Source organism: Camellia sinensis, chromosome 12 (genome assembly GCF_055761805.1).
Source record: "Camellia sinensis isolate YWXY chromosome 12, ASM5576180v1, whole genome shotgun sequence".
Lineage (NCBI taxonomy): Eukaryota > Viridiplantae > Streptophyta > Magnoliopsida > Ericales > Theaceae > Camellia > Camellia sinensis.
The window spans coordinates 46,168,180-46,190,388 of NC_138972.1; positions in this window are offsets into that span (position 1 = coordinate 46,168,180).

Here is a 22,209-nt window from a genome sequence, read left to right on the forward strand (position 1 = left end):
ACTTAACTAGTGTGGACATGTTTAGACAACTCACAAATAACACAATGAAACTTAGAATCCTAATAAGTTTTATTTAATAAAGCGAAAAGTTAACATAAATATTGAAAATTGACATGACCCATACGAGCATGCCATAACTTTAAAGTTTGAACTGAAAAAACACAAAATATAGAAGCAAGCAAAACAGACACTTGAAAATTAGCTAAAGTAGAAGAAGAATGCTGGTCCAGTGGATCTCCAAAATAGTGTAGCCCATCATGCTCATATCCCTTACCAAAAATCTTCTTCGAACTCAGGTCCTGTAAAAGGCAAGAGGAGGTAAGAAGATGACACAATTAAATGTTTTGGCAAGACAACTAACAAATAAGAGATTATAAGAAAAATTGCAAACATGCAACACGGAAGATAAAGTAATATCAGAAGATAAAGATACGGCCCCTTTATGCTAGACAAAGGAGAAAGAACCATTAGCAAGACACACAAATTGGACAACAGTAGTGGGTTTAGGAGAGGAACGGAAAGAAAACTCACTAGCCATATGATCATTAGCTCCAGAATCTAGACCCCATTAAAGACTAGCAGACCGAAAGCAATAAAAGTACCTGTAGAAAAGGTGGCAATCGAGGATGATGGACCAAAAGAACTAATAATGAGAGACCCAAGATGTGCCTGTAGATTAGGGACACTAGGAGACTTAGAAATATGAGAAGACCAAAGCAGTAGTGTAGAGAGCGCTAGTACCACAAGTATGAGAAGAGAGTTGCCACAAATCAGAATGAAGTTTGAAGCAACGGGCCTTAACATGTTCAGGCGCACCACAATGATGACAGGTAACAAAACTGGTGGAACCTCAAGAACTAGAATTTATAGCAAGGGCCATTTGATTAGATAACACTGGAGAAAGTGGAGGAGGAACACTAGGCTTTACCAGATACTAGCGGCTCTCATCACTATCAATAGTAGCAAAGGCCTTATAGAGGGGCAGCATGAGTGATGTGTTTAAAATCTGAGTCCAAAGGGATTCAAGCTCAGAATTTAAACCCATTAATTAGAAACTGATAAGTGTGCTGGCGGGCAAGATGTTTAGACGCAAAAGCTGCAGTGTCTACGGGTAACTTAGTCAAGGGCTCATATTGAGCCAATTCTTCCCAATAAGCCTAAAGATATCCAAAGAACTTTGACACTGAAAGGCCCAAAACAAATTGAGAAGCACGAGCAATGTCCTGATATAGCTCAAAGATGCGAACATCATTATGAGCATAAGTATACATCTGTGACAAGGCATGCCATAAACTCATAACTGTGTCACAATAAAGAAACATGTGGTAAATACGGTTCTCCATGGAATTGAACATCTATCCTAGAATAGTAAAATTATCAATATCCCACTGAGCCCGTGTAAAGTCTGTCGCAGCAGGCTGAACAATGGAAGATAGGAGCCAATGGGCCTTTCCCTTTCTTCATAAATAGAGTTTAAGAGAGCGGCCGTAGGTGGCAAATTTTTTTGCATTTAACACCTCACTCGTAATACGATTTACATGAATGTGATGAGAAAGAGACAAATTTAAATCCACCCTTTGTTGGCCCTCATCCACCCTCGACAGGTCTTCTTTCTCTTTGAGGTGTTAAATGCAAAAAAATTTTTGCATTTAACAACTGGGACCAGAAAGCAGCCTAGTCGACAACACACAAACCCTCGACACAGAGAAAGAAGACTTGTCGAGGGTGGATGAGGGCCAACAAAGGGTCTGGAAGGATTGGGTGTGAGTTTCGAGTGGCAGAAAAGATGTGGGCTGACTATCGGAGGCTAGGGCTGGTTGTTAGAGGCTAAGAAGAGGTGGGCTAACAATCGATGATGGTGGGTAGAGAGAAGGGATAGTCGATGAAAGTAAGAACCTTGCCCTAATACCGAAAATAATGAATTGGGTTACCTTTGAATGAGGTAGAGCCATGGATATATAATGAAATAACATTGCAAAATAGGAAACAGAAGCATAAAGGCACTAAATCTATAATTTACATAATTACGAATTTTATACACACTACTATAATTACAATATTATTATTTCCTAAATTCAACATAGTTTTAGCTTCTTTTTATAGATGAATTTATTTATATTTGTTTTGTATTATGCTTGAATCCATCAATAATTTTTTTTCCTACCAATAAAAAAAAAATTGAGATCAAAGCAATTTGTACATATCTAATGGTAGAATAATTAAATTTGATTACCAAATTTCGAACCAATAAATAATTAGTGAAAGACATTCCAGGTAGGGCTCATTATACCAATAGGCGCATTGGTAACATAATCAGATGTTATTTTAAATTTGATCATTGTAACGATATGGTATATAAATACAACTAAGGGAACATACACTTTATTTGAAGAACAAGTTCCAAATTGGAAGCACTTGCATAATGAAACTAAAACAATTTTTTGGTTCCTCTATTTTATTTTTTTATTTGTTGATTAGTAAATAAAAGAACTTTATTAATAGAAAATCAAAGTACAAAACATGAGATAATAAATGATACATTAATAAAATGTTGAGTACAAAAAATATCATAACCAAGCTAAACGATTCCAACTTGATTGGCAACGAATAGGAAATCCCAATCATATGCTAGCACAATACCAAAAGTTGGTGAGAGACCAACAAAAAAACTCCACCTCAACCACTACTAGCTACACAACAACACACAATACAAAATACCAATACCAAACATTCCTTAACAGTGGTAATCAAACCTGCATCCAAACCCATCTAGCATCCGATCAACTAAACACAACATACATCTACTGGTGAACAATGTCTCACAAAACTTCCACTATTACAAAACCCACAAATAATGAAGAAGAGAAGTAGAGACAAAGAGCATCCTCTGCTGATCCCCCCGAACAACAACAAATGAGCTCACCTCATATGTGCCTAGTGATTTTGATATACTTGCAAACACTATCGCATTCGCTGTCTTGAGGCCAAATTTGGTAGCCAGCTTGAATGCCACTGAAAACTAGAGCTAATAATGCACCCAATAAAGCAAGAAAGCTCCACGGGCTCTTGAAGTATCTGTGCTTGAACTAAGCAATAAAAGCCTTCCCTCTGTTATCATAGTGACTTTGAATTCACACTTGCGTAGGCATAAGGGTGTGGCACCAAATCTTTGCCTATCTTATTGAAGAGAGTAGCTACTTCAACATCACTACCAAGACAATTTTGTAGTATATTAGCCGATCCCAACTCCTTAACATCGTTTGGATTATCAATAAGTGAATCAAGAAAACAGAGGTAAGAGGTCACCCAGAGATTGTTTGGGCTATCTCCACACATTTCATAGGCTATCAAGTTCAAGAACTTTGCTTCAGTTGAGTCATCAACTGTTATTGTGGGAAGTTCAAGCCTCCCAAAGTTACAAAATGATCTAAAGTTAATATCCGTCAAGCAACTACTTGTAGAAACCCCATTTTTGACCGCCCTCAAGACTTGGGCGTTACTGATGGTTTACTTGGTGGAGAAATGTGTGCAGGGCAAAGGTTCAGTTTCTTCGGCAAGGAGAGAGACAAATCTCAACTTCACACCCCATTTTGGACCAAAGCTATTTTGGATGGTTTTTAGACCTTAAAACCCTCTTTTTCAAAACTTTTTTGAAATAAAGTTTCTGCGATGTTCCGAGGCTCGCATTTTGTCAAACGTTACGCTTTTCGATAAACCGAGCAGGGACAAAGTGGAAATGAATGAAAGAGAGATGAAATATTTGAAAAATCTTTCAAAACACCTTGCTTAGGGGTTTGAAGTTGAAGAAAGGAGGGGAAGAGAGAAGAAACCAAGTTGGAGGAGAAGACAGGCATGAATCTGGGTAGAAGGGAGTCCAGCAGTCCTCGCTGAATCGGGCTTATTAATCTGCATACTTGGATTTTAGCTATGGGGCCACCACCGTCGGAAAGCTCACTTCCGGGGCTTCATTTTGTATTCAAGAATCTCTTAAATCCGAGTCCGGATGGCGGAGATATGATTGGTTGAAGTTGGGCATCATCCCAGTTGGACCGAAACTGAGCAGCCTTCACCAAAACAAGCATAACTCTTTTCACAATTTGAATTTTGATGCAAGGCTGGTGCCATTGGAAACCTTACTTCTGGGGCTTCAATTTTGACACAAGATTTACCTGAAAAGGAGTTCATATGAAGAAGTTATGCAAGTTTGAAGTTGGACCTGCATAGCAGATTTTTCCTGCCAACCGGCCAGAACAGATGGCCAACCGACCAAATAGATGGCCGACCGGCCAAATAGATTGCCGACCGGCTAGTTAAAGTAGCTGACCGACCAATTTTGCTAGCCGACGACCTTCTAGAGTATTCTACAGATTGAATGGATGCTAGTTGTGCCAGCTATTCTTCACTCAACCCACTGTCCGAGGGGCCGCCTTTGGGGGGGAAATTTGAATTTGTTTTTCCCCCCCTTTCCTTAGCCTCTCTCCCTCTATATAACCAGCCCTCCACCACCATTTTGAAGGGTTACAAAAACCAGCTGAGGCTTTGATACATACACCCTCTATATCTCTCACCTTCAACCCTCCAAACCCTAAGGTTCTTGCACCCTTTGCACTACAACCCATAGCACCACACCTCTACACTCCATTCCAGCAACTTGGAGGCCATTTGAAGAGGTTGAGAGCTCAGAAACTTGGTCCAAGAGCTGCTGGTTTACTGCTCTACAAGGGTGAGTTCTTCTTTTCCCTTTTCTAGTCTTTTCTTGCTTCATCTATAAGCCATACTTGGAAGCATTTTTGGGCTCCGACCCAAACTGTAAATGGTCATATTTTGAGCTCCCTTTCATGTTTGATTGAGGACCTCTTGCTATTTGAGGTCTCCTACTATCACTTGTCTCTTTATCCCCCTTTTAGGCCTTTTTCTTGCATGATAGTTTAGCCTCACTTGTGCTAATTTTCGTGGCTTGATGTAAACTGTAGAGGGTCTTATTTTGAGCCCCTCTTCAAATTTGTTGAGGGGCTCATCACCATTTGGGGCCATCTGTTGTCCCTTTGTGTTTAATCTCTCTTTTAGGGCCATTTTTGCATGATAAATTAGCCCTATTTGCATTCATTTTTGGGACTTGTTATAAACTGGAAATATGCATATTTTGGGACTGTCTTGCGTCTTTCTTCATGCTTCATGATCAAATAATGCATGCTTTTTATAGCTATAGGCCAATGCGTATGCCTAGTTTTGTGTTTCGGGGCCATTCCATGCATCGGGTGCCATGTTTCCATGATTCGGGGCTGTTTTGTATCACATTTCAGTGCTGAAATTTGCATGTTTACATACCATATTCCATGCCTTGCCATGCTTTGGTAGAGTGGCATTTGATGCCTTAGGTTCGGTCCTCGATTTGCGTGCATGCGTGCACGCATTTCGAGTGTCTCATTTTCATCTAATGGCCACTGATTTTGGCATGCTTGCGAGCTATCCATATTAGTTTAAGTCTATCATCGCATGTTGTTGCATGCCATGTTTGCTTACATGTTTAGGTTGCGCGCCTAGTATACATTGCCCATTTGCATGTTCATGTTGCATACTTAGCCTCCATGCCTAGGTTGCATTTCATTGAGCATGCATCCCTTGCCTCTTGATCAATCATGATAGGGGTTAGGGCCCTTCGATGTGTTTTGTGTTTGCATTTCATTTGATATCGAAGTTGCAAAACTTGGCCTCTTAGGCCATCATGCATAATTGATGGCCCGAGGGTCGAGGGGCACACTCCCTTGAGTCCATTACATGATTGGGAGAGTGGCCATGAATACATTGCTTTGAAAATTCCATGCCATACACTGCTTGCCCTCTACTACTGTCAATTGCAAGTTCTGCAGGAAGTTTTGGCCGGTCGGCTACATATAGTGCCGACCGGCCAGGAATTTGCAACCGATATATCAAAATGCAGCCGGTGATCATTCCCCGCGGCTGGTGACCATTCCTCCTAGCCGGTGGTGCTCCAAAGTGTGCAGAGAACCTATTCCAAGACTTGTGCAGTCTTCAGAGGAGCTGGGGCAGTGTAAACAGAGGCAGTAGTGCTATGGCAGCGAGTTTCCGGGCAAGACGAGTCAAACATGCATCATTCGCGCATTCCGAGGCACGGCTGCGGCCACCTTCTTTCTGCATTTATTTTGTTAATTAATTAAGGGTCTGTAATAATTAATTAGCTAGGATAGTTGATTTGTTATTCGGACTATATTATTCTTTCGAACCCTCCGAGTGAGGGCAATTGTGTAATAAGTGTGCGTGAGTGTGTGTATGTCTTCCATGTTTCCTATTGTTATTACGGCCCAAGGAAATTGCTCTTTGTAATTAGAATTTGGGCCTTATCCTGTAACGCTCTCAAAATAATAACATTAAACCCATCAATATAGGCATGCATTGATATATATAAATGCTCCACATTCTTCTATTCATCAGAGTTCCATTACCAAAAAGTATTACATGTTAACGACAAAAGCAAATGCCCTAAAGGCTTACAGCTTTCCAAGTTAACACTTGGTTACAACAAAAGAGTGCTAACTCATTTACACATTAAGCCCTTGGCTTGAATATACATGTAATACATCAAAGAAACTAAACAACAAAAGTCTGCCCGCCTCTAGCCTCCCAAGCTACGTCCTTGGAGGTGGCATGCTACCTGTACCTGAAAATGATATTCCCATATAGGGTGAGCCACAGCCCAGTAGAAATACACTAAACCAAATATGAACAATGACTAAAAGATTAGCAGTTGATAGATGGCCAACACTGATACTTTCCCTTATCACACTTTATGGTTTCATGACATAAAAGTCCATGTTACAATCCATTTTCCAATCCTTTTCAATTCTCAATTTATAACCATGGCTCAGAACCTGGCCAAACAACTTATATGAGACAGTAACTCATATTAAACTTCTTCCCAATTCATATTAGATAAGCGTACTAGCTATATCAACACATCAACAGATAAGCATACAAGCTATATCATCACTTCCATAGATATGCATAAGAGCACTATCACACTTCCAAAGACAAGCATATGAGCTATGTCAACACATTACTAGATAAGCATATGAGCTCTATCTATGGAGTCCATCCCCTATCTTCTCCCAACAACATCTGGTTTAGAGGTCCATCCCCTATCTTCCCCTAAACCGTGGAGTACATCCCCTATCTCCTCCAACACGACACAATGCATATAAACAATAATTATACACATCATCACACAATACATAAATTTAATGTATTCTTTCAACCGTCATATTCAATGACACATTCCAGTGATTAGTTTCAGTTTGCCTAATCATCATGCATTGTCTACAACAATCAAGACTATCCTCTACCGATAGCCCAAAGCAGTTATTTCTATACAGGAAATAAATGCAACAATGGATATATAATCAACATTTCAACCAGGTGAGTGATAAATAGTCCAACTACACCCTTTAATTCCGTACATTTCTAAATCAATTTCTCATTTCTCATAATTAATTATGTGAATTAATTAACCAATGTAATTAGGGCATTTTCCATAATTAACATTACAACCCTTAGGTTCCATTTTCATTAATGTTTTAACATTAATTTCACTTTTCCATGCCAAACATGCATCTAGGTTTTATATAGTTAAAACCCCAACTTTTGTAAATTTACACAAAGCCCCAAACTTTCACAAAATTACCAAACCAACCCTAACATCTCAAAATACTAAAATTTAAAGACAAAGCCCATAGTGAAGAGTAGGTTATCCCTACCTCAAAAGATGACTCCCAACCAAGAAGGTGAAGAAAACGAAAATGCTCCAAACCACGAATTTCTCAGATCAAAAGGTAGCCCTCGACGATCAACAACTTTTTTGTAAAGGCCAAAAGTGAGGAAATCACTCCTACTAGATCAATACCTAGAGAGAAGGTAGAGTTCTAGAGAGAGGGGCTCTCAAAATGGGTTTTAGAAAAAGTAGGAGAGAGAAAGAAAAGCAAAAAAGTGATTTAAAATCACTCAGCGGATAACTCATATACGCATGACCCGCTCGAGCGGAGAACACAACGCTCGAGTGCCAAGAACAAAAATCTGGACACGCTTGAGCGCAATAAGTCCCGCTCGAGCGCCAAGACACAAGAATAAAGCACTTCCGCTCGAGTGCGAAAACCAGTCCGCTCGAGTGTAGATTTCCCCCTTCCAGAACTTATACCCATAAAGTACTACCCGCTCGAGCGCCGACAAACCCGCTCGAGCGCTACCGCTCGAGCGTAAACAAACCCGCTCGAGCGTAAAAATCACATCTGCAGAAGTTTTGCAGGAACACGAAATACTGGAGGTGTGCAATCCCCGCTCGAGCGCAAGAAGACCCGCTGGAGCGGATCGCCTAAAAACTGGACAACAAGGAATTGAAACCAAGGCCTATCCAGCCTGTAACAACCCTGCTCAAAACATCCTAAAACTCAATCAGGTGGAATTAAAGGACGACAACAAGATAGATACCACTACTAACTTCACGGAACCGAGTCCGGAATACAACAGAACAGTAAAGGGACAACCGGGATCGCTATATATCCCGTCTTAAAACAAAAAGTAAGCTATTCCTCAGCACAAGTGTGTTTTTGGCTCATTGTGTTTTGGGTGATTATTCAGTATACTCGAAGTATCAATACATGGTGCTCCATAAGGTTTTAATTGGTGAAGAGGCGTAATGGCTCATAATTTATGTTGGGGATAGGGAAACAACATGGGGCAAAGTAATTGGTGATTGACTTGGAGTATGATCATGTGGTGCTCTAGGAGTTTTGAATAATTTCTCGTTTGTTTTATGGTTGATTTATTTTTTATTTTTTTGTTTTTGTTTTTGTTTTTTTGTTTTTTTTTCTTTTTGTGTGTAACTTTTCTTATTTTGTCATCATTCAAAGCACAATCTAAACTTTTAGAACATACTCCTAAAATTTACTTAAAATATGCATTGTCTCATGTAAGTTTCAGAAACTATATCTCACCCTTGAGATTTTTAATTTTATAACAAATAGTTCATTTTATTAATAAATCTTCAAATTAATTAACAATTTTTAATGATATAAAAAATTTATTTTAATTCATAATTTACGTAATTTTATTATTGTACAGGAGAGTAGTTAGAAATTTTATTTTTTCAATTAATTCTGTTAAATAAAAAATTTTGATAAGGAAGTATTTATAAATTTTTAAATCATAAAGGACAATCTGTATTTTAAACAAATATAAGGGGTGCATTTGTAATTTACCCGAGCTTTTTAATTAGGGCATGTTTTTGGTCATTCTTTCATTTTGCTGAAAATTTCATTTAGTTTATTTCTCATTAATCCTAAGGCTTTAAGATTGGTATTTCTATGATTATTTCAATTTTTTGGTATGTGTTTACACTCTTCAGAAATTCCTGTTGCCACTCAAGAAGTCCTGCGAGTGTGAACACAAAAAAGTTTCTTGATTAATTGTGGGCGTGCTTGAACTTGTGAATCTAATTCAAGGTGTAGGAATTGTTGAATACTTTTGGCTTCTAACATAGAAAAATGACTATGTATGGCTAAGAGAAGCTACCACTGGTTTCGATCTTACCCTAATGAAGATGACTTTTAACAAATTTATGGGTGTCAAAGATAATTAGACTAAAATTGCGACTTACATTAATTGAGAATGAAGTACAATTGATAATCTAAGATAACTAAGCTATGAAATATGAAGTTATGATAAAGAAGTTATGAAGCTAAGCTAAGATAAATAAGTTATGAAAGTTAAGATGAATTGAAAGACTCTTGGTCGAGTTGATTGGTGCAAGACCCCTTCAAATGCTACACTTGGAGCCCTTTATATAATGTTGAGGAAGCCCCTAATTTTATTCAACTGCCAGGAACGTGGCAGTTCTTCTTAGTGACATGTGTCCTTGATCCTTAGCTTAATCCCCCAAAACTAGGAAACGGTTTTGACCTCCAACGGCTAAGGCCGATCCTTGTAGCTTTGACTAGGTCCACCACTCTAGAAAGCCGCCATGTGTGTTGGCACATAAATTTCAATCAAATTTATGTTCAAATTTCAAATATAATCAATCAGTTAATGACACACATAGAGCCTATGATAGGATTTTCGTAGATAATCACTTCCTAAAATGATTAATTTGACTTGTTGAAGTGCATAAATAAAACAACGTCATATCTCAGCGACGTTATTTAAGATATTCAAATGACACGTGGAGTCTACAAAGGGTGACACCTGTAGAACTTACCGAAAGGACACCACATGGGATGAAAAGCAAAGAGTCAATACAGTTAATGGGATATGAAAATGCCAAATTCAAGCAGCATTATCATTCCATTTGAAATTCAAATTGAAGATGCGACACTCTTATCACATGGATGACCCTCTATAAATTTGAGGATCATTACACAAGAAAGGGATCGAAAAACCAGAAGTCAGAATCACCCAGAGAGAAAGATAAAGAAATCAAGAGTCAAAGAAGTCTTTACAAAAAGAAGAACAGAAATGAGGGAACTTATGAGCCTATACTACATTGCAAACATGACAAGCGATACGTAAAAGGTTCCAAACCTAATGATTGTATTTTGTATCTATAGGTTCTAAATCCGTACAATTTCAATAAAATATTTCTTTTCCTTCCTTTGTCTTCTGTTAATTTTTTTTTTTTTTGGTTCTTTATTGATTAGTGGTTTCATCTAATTACAATGTGCAAATTAACGATTTGAAATACAGTTTAAAAATAGGAACTTACTATTCAAATAATCAACATTGTTTAGTCCAAAAATTGAACAGTGAATATTTGCAACATGGATTTTGAAATGTGTTGAAAGACTTCGTGATTCGAAATTTGTGTCTACAATATGTCCTTCCAGATTTGAATTTGAATTGATTTTGCTTCATTTGGGGAAAAGGATCCTTTGTTGTTGCATAGAATTCTCTTCTCTTTGTGATGCATGTTTATCCTGAAGGAATTCAAAAGCCAATCTTACCTTGCTTGGAAAACTAACTCCTTGGTTGTAGTATGTGTTGATCCTTCATATCTTCACCAATTGTCATGTGTCCATCAAAAACCTACTTACCTTGATTTTGGAAAAAAAATGGTTCCACTTTTGTAGCTGTGTTGTTGACATATGAGATCTTCAAATCTTGTGTAAGAATCGTGATTAGCAACCTTTTTAACAATCATTTTAAAGATAAGGATAAGGCACTTAAATATAGGGGATAAGTCTCAACAACCTTCTAATTCTTAGGAACAGTTAAGGCTTGGCTCGTCCACAAAATCTAAATTGTTTTATTTAATTAATTAATGAACTAATTTCCTTACTTAATTAATAAAATAAAGAGAAAATTATGCAAATAGTCCCTGTACTTTACACGATGTGCCAATTTGGTCCCTATAGTTTCAATTTGCTCGATTTTGCCCCTTAATTTAACGGATTGTGTCATTTTAATGCAATAAATAACGGGTGTTAAGTTAATTTAACGAAAATTCAAATAATGTGTTAATTTGGTCTCTTTATTTTTCACAATGTGTCATTTTAGTCCCTGTCAAAATCGAGAAAATTGAAACTACATGGACCAAATTAGCACATTATTTGACCTTCTATTAAATTAATTTAACAACCGTTATTTATTGGACTAAAATGACACAATCCGTTAAATTAAGGGGCAAAATCGACAAATTAAAATACAGGTATCAAATTGACACATCGTGTAAAGTACATGGACTAATTGCATAATTTATCCTAAAATAAAATAAAATAAATTTCCTTTGCTCAGCTGCCATGTATCTTTGGTGGGTTCCAAGGAATTTTTAACTCTTCATCTTCTATCGTCATGTGGCATTAAAAGTTGGGGAAATTGCATGTGACAATTCTGTCAAAAAGGGTACAAATAGTTTTATGTGTTAATCAACTAACTGTTGACACCTTTAATCTTGAAATTGTTTAAAATCAAAATGTTCAAAAGAAGAATTTCGTAAGAATGGCATTGCCACCTTATTTAAAATTAAAGTAACTTAATTTTTAAGAAATGATAATGCCATGGTAATAAATTTTGTATAAAAATATTTCTAGGAAGATTAGCATTTTCCTCATAAATTTTTCTAAAATAAATTACACTGACTTCCATCAAGATTTGAAAAAAATATCATAAGCCTCACAAGTTTGATATAATTACACTCAGTTCCTCTAAGATTTTAACTTATATAATATTTGGCTCCCTTTTCACCAGAAATTCGTTAATCATATGAATTAAAAAATGATATTATGTATATTTTATTTCATATATACTAGTATCTTCAAATTATCTATATTTGTTTTAGTTTCTTTGACCTTATTGAAAGAGAAATTAATTTAATTATATCAAAACTATGATGCATGTTGTATTTCTCTAAATCTTAAGGAAGTCAGTGTAATCTATCCATTTGTCTACATGTTAAGCAAAATTTTTGAAAACAAGATTGTAATTTCATGGAGGTACAAAAGCGAAAGGAATCAAATTCCTATGACATAAGCAAGATGTTTGGTTCTAACCTTAATGTATGCTTAAACTCTTCGATAGATCCTCGTACTTTGATGTGCAGAGGCTACTTAAAAAAGAACTGAAACTTTGTTCTTTAAGTGTGAAGCAACTCAAAGCACAAAGTTTCAGTTCTTTTTAAGGCTATCTCGGTGTTCTTTTCAGTTTCAGTTTCAGTTCTTTGTTTCAGTTCTTTTTACCTATGAGGTATCTTGGTGTTCCTCTCATTACTACTAGACTTAAGGCTAGTGATTGTAAAAGCCTTGTTGATAGGATTACTAATAGGATAAAATCTTGGACTAACAAAACTCTGTCCTCTGCTGGGAGGGCCCAACTGATTAGTACAATTCTGTTCTCTATGCAAGTCTACTGGGCTTCCCTTTTTATCCTTCCTAAAAAAGTCATTAAGGAGATTGAAGCCTTGTGTAGGTCTTTTCTTTGGTCTGATTGAGCTTAAAAAATCTGCTGGTAAGGTTGCTTGGGATAGAATCTGTGCCCCCAAAAATGAAGAGGGGTTAGGTTTTAAGTCCTTAGATATTTGGAATAGAGCTGCTATATCCAAGCATATTTGGTTTATAGTGGCAGGTGGGGAGCAATCTATGTGGTGTCAATGGGTGAAGTCTTATTTGTTGGAAGGCCATAGTGTAGACCGCTTGAACTCTCTCCACACACGCCGCCCTTTCGGAGAGAGCGCAAATTGGGTTCTAGCTACTACAGTTCGTACTCCTGTCACGGTTTTGAATCTAATCTCACAAAGTGCAATGTAAGACTGATAAATCACCAAAGAGTCCAAATCCGGCAAATCGTTTTGGAAAATCGATTTTAATCAAAAAGCGCCAAACATGGACTGCTTTGCCAGATTTCAGAGTCGCCACCTAAATATTTTGTTTTTGGGAAATTTAGGAAACCCTGACTCGTGCCTAAGGCCACGTGTCCGTCATCACCAAAGTTGCCTTGGCTCGCGAACTTGGGTACGAGAGGGAAAGGTCCTGAAATGAGCACCCCCACTCGCCCGATCAAAGGATCGGCCTCTACTAAACATGATATGTTGTTTTTGAAAACACATGTGCTCTTGTTCCGGTTATTAGCTAACTTACTAGCTGATGTGCACAACATACAAGTATAGACTAAATTACTCAATTTGGAACAAAACATCTCATGCTTGTTTTCGAAACAGGTTTGAATTTGCCACCCTCAAGTGGGCTTAGAAATGCGGATTTACCACCAAACAAGGTGGATTTAAGACATGATGATTTGCCACTTCAAGTGAGCTTAAAACTCACATTTCGATGAATTGTCCTAATTCAAGCAATGAAGCCTTCATTCACAGGCATTCATACAGTTTAAACACTTAAGCACATAGCCTCATGGCAAGCATGCTATCATGGCAGTCGCTTGCACACATGCAAGGATGCTAAAGCGTAAAAGCTTACCTAGTACTCCGAGCCAAAACAGAAAACTAGTTAGAAATCATGCATGATCCTAACTATGTCAACAATGCCTAATGTAACACATGCAAAATGCAACTAAGTAGGCTCGGCTATTTGAGATGGCATACGAATGCGACAATTTGATATCTGTATTCAAATAGGAATTGAAATACTATGCAGTTTGAATGATGCGCCGAGCCCGGTGCATGCAATACGAATGAATGATGCACACATGCAAAGCATAAGTATGCTAATTGAAACATGCCCTAATCTAACCATCAAAAGCTGGTAAATAAAAGGGAGAAAGATGTGGGGTTGGAAGACATTCACACACACACGCACACTTATTACAACATTTTCCCTCTCGACGGAGGGTCCGAATGAAATGAAAGCTAATTAGCTACGCTAATTAAACTAACTATTACAAATCACAACTAATTAACTAACTAGTTAATACAACTCAGATGAATAGCTAAACGCATTAACTATTAAGTACAAAACCGACAAATTAACTATCTAAGCAAAACAGTTAAAAGGAGCCTCGGGGCAAGGAATGCATGCATGCTCGGTTGCTTCCTCCCGAAATCCCGTTGCCTTGCCATCGATTGCCTCTGTTTGCATTTTCTTTGATTTTGAATACTGAACCAATTCTCAAATTGTTTCTGCTCCAGAACCAGAACTATTTTGAACCACTGTGAACCACCTTCAAGCCAGTGGACTGTCGGCCACCAGGGAAGGCTATAGGCCACCTGTCGGCCACTTAAAAGGACTGTAGGCCACTTTCTTTGGTCGGTCGGCCAGTTGCTTCTGCAGAATTCCATTTTGCTACAAACACAGTTTAACAAGGCCAAAGCAAGGTATTTGTAGGGTATGTGTGTACAACCACCCTCCTTATCATTTCTCAAGCTCAAAGGAGTGCGGTACTTGACTCTCGGGCCACCAACCGAGCATCGCAATGCACGATGGCCGAGAAGCCAAGTTTGTACAAGTTGATGAATGCACAAAGAACACACCAGACTCAAGAGGCCTCCACCCTATCATGCACAATCAAGGGGAACGACGACTAAGAAATGAGGCACGTTTCATCACTTCAAGTATAAAACGCCCCTCGTTTCTCATGTTTGGATTAACATCCGATCCAAACGCATGCAATGCAACACACATGCAAACAACATGCTTATCCATCAATGCTAGAGAGGTATGCACAAGGCTCTATCATGTAAGCAATGCATGCATGGCATGTTTAGAAGCTAAGACATCAAACCTAGTGAAATGTATTACACATGAGGCATGCACTACAATGCACAAATGGTCAAACCAATTATGGACAGACCTAAGTGTAGACGTCCCCGAACGCCCCGGGAGGAACGAGCTCCCGTTCTGTTCATTTTGGGGTCACTACAGCTCAGGACTCTCAAACTTGTCACGGTTCTAAGTCTGAACCAAAGAGTCCAAATCCGGCAAATCGTTTTGAGAAAAAACAGATTTTTGAAAGAAGTGCCAAACATGGACTGCTTTGCCAGATACAGAGTCGCCACCTAAATATTTTATTAATGGGAAATTTAGGAAACCCTGACTCGGTGCCAAAGGCCACGTGTCCGTCATCACCAAAGTTGCCTCGGCTCGGGAACTTGGGTACGATTGGGGAAGGTCACTTCGTGAGCACCCCCGCTCGCCCGGTCAGAGACCGGCCTCTACTAACCATGATATCTATTTTTGAAAACATTGTATGTTCTTATTCCGGTTATTAGCCTAGGTTACTATGTGATGCACACAGCATACAAGTATAGACTGGGTCGCCTGAATTGGAACAAAACATTTCATGTTTGTTTTTTGAAAGATGGTTTGCTACTCGCAAGTAGACATAAAACGCAGATTTTGCCACCCGCAGGTGGGCTTAGAAAATATGGTTTTGCCACTATCTAGTGGGCTTAAAACAAACATTTGATGAATTGTCCCAACCCAAATAACCCAACCTTCACCCACAGGCATTCAGGCAGATATATCACATAAGCATTTAGCCTCATGGTAAGCATGCTATTCATGGCAGTCACTTACACGCATGCAAGGATGCTAAAACATAAAACTTACCGAGTACTCCAAGCCAAAATGGAAACCACATTAGAAATCATGCATGATCCTAAGTATACAAAAATGGCTAATGCAACACATGCAAAAATGCAACTATAGCAGGCTCGACTATTCTAAACATGGCATATGAAATGCTACAACTAACATGTATTCAATTTGGAATTGAAAGTACGATGCAGTTAGTATGGTGCGCCGAGCCCGGTGCATGCAATACAGATGAATGAATGCAAACATGCTATCATACTGTATGCTAATTGAAATATGCCCTAATCGAACCATCATAAGCAGGTAAATAAAAGGGAGAAAGACGTGGGGTTGGAAGACATACAACACACACACGCACACTTATTACAATTATGCCCTCGCGCAGAGGGTCCGAATAAATAATACAGTCCCGAATAAAAGAATAGTACAGTCCAAATATTACAGTTCGAATAATATACAAATTCCTAATTAATTAATTAAATTAACTAAGAAAGCTGTAAAACTGGCGTGCAAGCCAGAGACTGCCTTGCTTCTGATGAATGATGTATGCCCGGGTGCCTTTGCACGGAAATCCACGGCGATGCCCCGATTAGCCTCTGTTTGCACTTTTTCTTGGAAAGGGCGCCAAACTCCGGAAGTTTGCTGATTCTTCATTTGCTGCAACAGAGAGCAGGAAAGGGGCATAGCAATGTATTTTCACAGATATATGCATGGCTTGATCCTCGTGCCACCAATCACGCATATCGATGCATGATGGCAGAGGAGTCGAATTGCACAATTTAATGTAGGATGAATGCACGTATAAAGACAACAAAACCTAACTCCATCATGGGTGATCCGGAGTGTCGGTGACTGGGGATTGAGACACGTTCCGTCACTCGGAGTACGAAACGTACCTCGTTTCCCGTGCCCGAGCTAACTCCTATCCCGGACACGATGCAATATGCATGATATGCATGATATGCATGAATGCAACTAAGATACAGCCTAGCATGCACAATGCTATGAAAATGAGATGCCTCGAAATGCGTGCACACAGGCACGCAAACCGAGAAAATGACAGAATGCAATGCAAATGACATGAAAATGTGATATGGGCTTACACTAACATGAGAGAGCCTCAGCCACACTCACATAAGAGGCCGATGGATGAAAATGAAATGCCTCGAAATGCGTGCACACGGGCACGCAAACCGAGGCAATGACATACGCAATGCAAATGACATGAAAATGTGATATGGGCTTATACCAACATGAGAGAGCCTCAGCTACACTCACATAGGATGCCGATGGATGAAAATGAAATGCCTCGAAGTGCATGCACACGGGCACGCAAACCGAGGCAAAGGCATACGCAATGCAAATGGCATGGAAATGACAACAATGGTATGCAAGCATGCTAATGGATTTCAGCAGCAAAATGAGGGGGGAAACAGCCCCGAAATGAGGCGAAAACACACCCGATGCATGGAATAGTCCCGAAATGCAAAATTAGGCACCCGAAATGGCCTATAGCTATACCAAACATGCATAATTGGCACATGGAATGAAAAGAAAGAAGCAAGGCAGCCCCAAAATAAGCATTTTACTAGTACAAAACAAGGCCAAACAGCAAGCAAAGATAGGGCAAAATTAGCATGCGAAAATGGCCCTAAACATGGGATTAAGAAGCAACTCATAGCTGCTGTCCTCAAACAGGTTAGGACCCTTCAACAACATTGAAGAGGGGCCAAAAATAATCACTTTCAAAGAACTGTAAAAACCTCAAAAACAAACATAGATAAGGCTAAGTTCTTATGCAAGAAAAGGGGCCAAAAGGTGGTCAAAGAGGCAAGTGGTATATGCAATGCCCAAACTGAAAAATTCCCTTCTAAAACATTGAAGAGGGACAAAAAATAAGCATATTTCCAGAACTGTAAAAACCCAAAAGTAGTATAAAAACATGCTAGAAATGCAATGCAAAATAAGGCTCAAAAGGGGCTATAACATGAGGTATGCAAAATATTCACCAAACAGCCAAAGACCCTTAATGAAACATGTTAAGAAGGTCAAAATAAGGCCATCTCTAGGCCTGTAAATCGTCCAAAAATGGAAGCATGATAGGCTGCCAAAGCATGCAAGAAAACGGTATTTAAGGAGGATATTGAAGCAAGTGCAATATGGAGGGCTCAAACAGAGTTGAGCCCTTAATGAAACAAGAAAATGAGCTCAAAAAAATGACCTTTTCAATTTTGGTCGGAGCTCAAATTAATAAGCATGTATGGCTTAGAGATGGTGCAAAAATGAGCTAGAAAAGAGGGAAATTGGACTTACCTTTGAAGACCAACACTTTTGTTGCTTCTTGGACCAGATTTGGTGACTCTAAGCTGCTGGAATTCTTCCCCTTGCTTCTGGAATGGAAGGGTGGTGGTAGAGCTTGAAGATGATGAAGAAATGGAACCCAAAACTTGAAGGAAATGGGGTGCTATGTATGTATCTCCTCCAAGCAAGCCTTGTAACCCCTTTTCTTGAGTTGGGAGGCCAGAAAAATTTAAGAGAGAGGGAGGGAAGAGTCTAGCCAAGTGTAGGGGAAAATCTAGCTCTTGTTCCACCACCAAATATCTCCCGGATTGAGATCTTTTCTGGGGGAAACAGCTGTACAGCTGTAAAGTGGAAGGAGAGAGGAACATGGCCGGCCAGGTAATTTTGCTGCAGGTGGCCGGCCGGCCACCCCCCCTAGCTGGCCGGCTAGGGGTCAAAAGGGTCAACTTGAAATAGTGGCCGGCCACCACATATTGGTGGCCTCCCAGGTCTCCTCTTCACAACCCTGTGGTTCGAATTTGGAAACTCTAAAACAGGAGAGAGAACAAGCCAATTTTAGGAAGGGTTCAAAAGGGTCAAAAGGAAATAGTGGCCGGCCATATGATATTAGGATCCTCCCATGTGTGTACAACACAAATATGTGGTTTGGGTTTGAAGAAAGTAGCTCCAAGGTGCTCAACATTGGCTCGGAAGGAGGAGTTCAAAAGGGTCAATTGGATTTTCTGGCCGGCCATGAACTTTTAGGGTCCTTCCATGTGTGTACATCACAAATATGTGGTTTGGGTTTGAAGAAAGTAGCTCCAAGGTGCTCAACATTGGCTCGGAAGTGCGAAAAGCGGGTGTCGGAGGGCGAAAATAGAATATAACTGGTTGCCAAGATAATTGCTGGCCTCCCACCCTCCAGTGACCTCCCTGGTGATAAAACAGAGGCACCTGCCAAAAATGAACAAGAACCGATGCAAAACGAACCCTCGGGGCCAAAACACGCAGTTCGGGGTTCCGAAAATGGGCTGCTAAGCACCGAAAGTGGCGTTCGGTCACGAAGTGGGTTTCTCAGACCCCAGTGTCCCTCAAAAGGGAGTAAATAAGATACATGCCAAAAACCAGAGCAAACGGAGATGGTTAGGCGGTCCCGAACCGAGGCACACGGCCAACAGTTCTGAAAACCGGGAACCGGGCTCCGAAATGGGCAAAACGGCCTACGGCCACCAAATGTACCCTACGGCCACTGAGAGATGGTCTACAGGACCTCTCCTTCCCCTCAGGAAAAGAAACAGAGAAAACAGAGTCTGGTTCGCAAACCGAGACAAGGCACAAAAGAGGGTTCGGATGTCCGGAGGTAGGGCTCACGGCCGCGACTCTGAAACTTCTGAACGAGCACGATATGCAACATCACCAAGCGCTCAATTGGTGACGTCTGAGTCTTAAGGTCGGTCAAAAATGGGGTGTCTACACTAAGACATCTCAAAACAGTGGCAAAATCATGTTGGAAGTGAAGGACCGAAAGCTACAACAACGTACTCATGCATTGGCTTGCAAGCTAGGCATTAAACGCAACTCTCAAACATGATGAAAGAGTGATGAATAAGAGAGTATGGCAAGGTGTAGACACCCCATTTTTGACCATCCTTAAGACATGGGCACTACTGATGGCTTACTTGGTGGTGAAAGGTGTGCAGGGCAAAGGGTCAATTTCTTCGGCAAGGAGAGAGTCAAATCCCAACTTCACACCCCTTTTTGGACCAAAACTATTTTGAATGGCTTTTAGACCTTAAAACCCTCTCTTTCAAAACATTTTTGAAGATAGGTTCCAACGATATCCCGACGCTCGCATTTTGTTAAATGTCACGCATTTCGGTAAACTGCGCAAGGACAAAGTGGAAATGAATCAAAACACCTTGTTTAGGGGTTTGGAGTTGAATAAAAGAGGAGAGGAGAGAAGAAAACAAGTTTGGGAGAAGTTCGGCATGGATCCGGGTAGGATCGAAACTGAACGTCTTCACCACAACAGGCATAACGTTTTGGACAGTTGGAATTTTTATGCAAGGCTGCAACCATTGGAAATCTTACTTCTGGGGCTTCAATTTGGACACAAGAATGACCTAAAAAGGAGTCCAGATGAAGGAGATATACCCGTTTGAAGTTGGACCTATAGAGCAGATTTTCTTTGCCGACCACTGGTGAAGGGTGCCGGCCATGGATGATGCAGTGCCGGTCACCAGTGATGGCCGGCCGGCCAACAATGTCAAAAATTAGATTTTTTATGGATCTTTTACCTCCAGCTGTTATGCACAAGCCCCCAGCTCAGATATTTCGACGAAACTCTTGACTTTTGCTATACATGAAGCCATATATCTCATATTCAAAGGGTGAGAACTTCTTGAGCAAGTTTGAGAGCTTCTCTTACCAAAACACCCTCTCTCTCTTTACAATTTCCAGAGCAAAATCTTTGCCTCTCTCTCTTAAGCCTCTCTCTCTTGCCCCTTTTGTGCATAGAAGTGCATAGAAGTAGAGAGATACTTCTTGTTTGGATACACTTCCTTCATCAAAGTTGCATATCAATGGGCTGAGGTCCCTTGGAGCTCATTTTTGGACTGTTGGAAGGTCATTTGAGCCAGCAAAGAGGCCATTTTGCTGCTGTGTTACAAGGGTAAGCACCTCTCCTCTTTTGTATTTGTTTTGCATACTTGCTTCACCAATCTTTTTCCATTGTTTTGAGGCTGTTTTTTGGGTTAGTGTTGAACTACAAAAACCTTGGTTTTTCCTCTTTTTTTCCATCCTAAAAGTCTTGGTTTGTGCCTTGGTTGGCTAGGGGGTTGTCCTCCCTTTTGCTCCTTGGCTTGTAAGGCCTTGTGAGCTAACTTTCAAACATTTCAAACAACTTCTTTTTGGCCTTAGAACCATAGAAATCGAGAGGATTTTCAGTGGTAAAAACCCTGTTTTGAGGGCCCAAATAGGAGAGGGTGGTCCACTCTCCTCTTGTCTTGCTTGCTAGTGTTGATGGCCAACCAAATGAGCATGTGTTTTTACTTCTTTGTGGCTTTGTTTAGACTCATTTTTGTGACTTTTCAGACCTGCCATAACTCTATTTTTGGTTTTCTTGGTCACCTCTTGCATGCTTATTACACTTGTAGTGTAATCCTCACAAACTAGTCTTGTATGCTTCATGAAGTAGCGTGTCTTTCTAGCTTGTTTCGAGTTCATTTCAGTATGTTTTTGATGTTGTTTTACCATGTCATACCTCTGTTAAGGTTTGGTTTGGTTGGCCTTTGCATGCTCCATGCACTTGTAGTGCAATTCCATGAATTAGCCTAATGTGTCTCATGCTTTGACATGTCATTCTAGCATGCTTTTGGCTTAACTTAAAGAAGATTTTGTTCATGTTTTACCATTTTTAAGGTCTGATTTGTGTTTTTTTGGTCATGCATGACTCGCTTTGTATAGCCATGGTTCAATCTAGCTTGTTAGCTTTGTGCACCAAGTCCACTAGCATGCTTTACTTGGACTATTTGAATGATTTGGCCTCATTTATTATGTGATTTCAGTCCATGTTTCATGCTCATGCACTTGCATTTATCACTCATTCAATGCGTTGGAGGGTTGGCCCCTTTGTGCCTTAACATGGATCAATGTGCATGCCATCATGCTTAAGCTTGCGAGCTGCCATCTCAGTGGGTTTTTGGGCTTATTTTGACATGCCATAACTCTTATTTTTATTGGTTAAGTCATGCCATGTTTGGGTTTGATAGGTGTAGTGTAACACCCCCTGTCAGTCTTGCATGCTACAAGCCTTTGGTCTTTTGTTCTAGCTTGTGTTGGCTAGGTTCAAGCATGTGTTTGGTCTTGTATTGACCAGCCTTAGGAC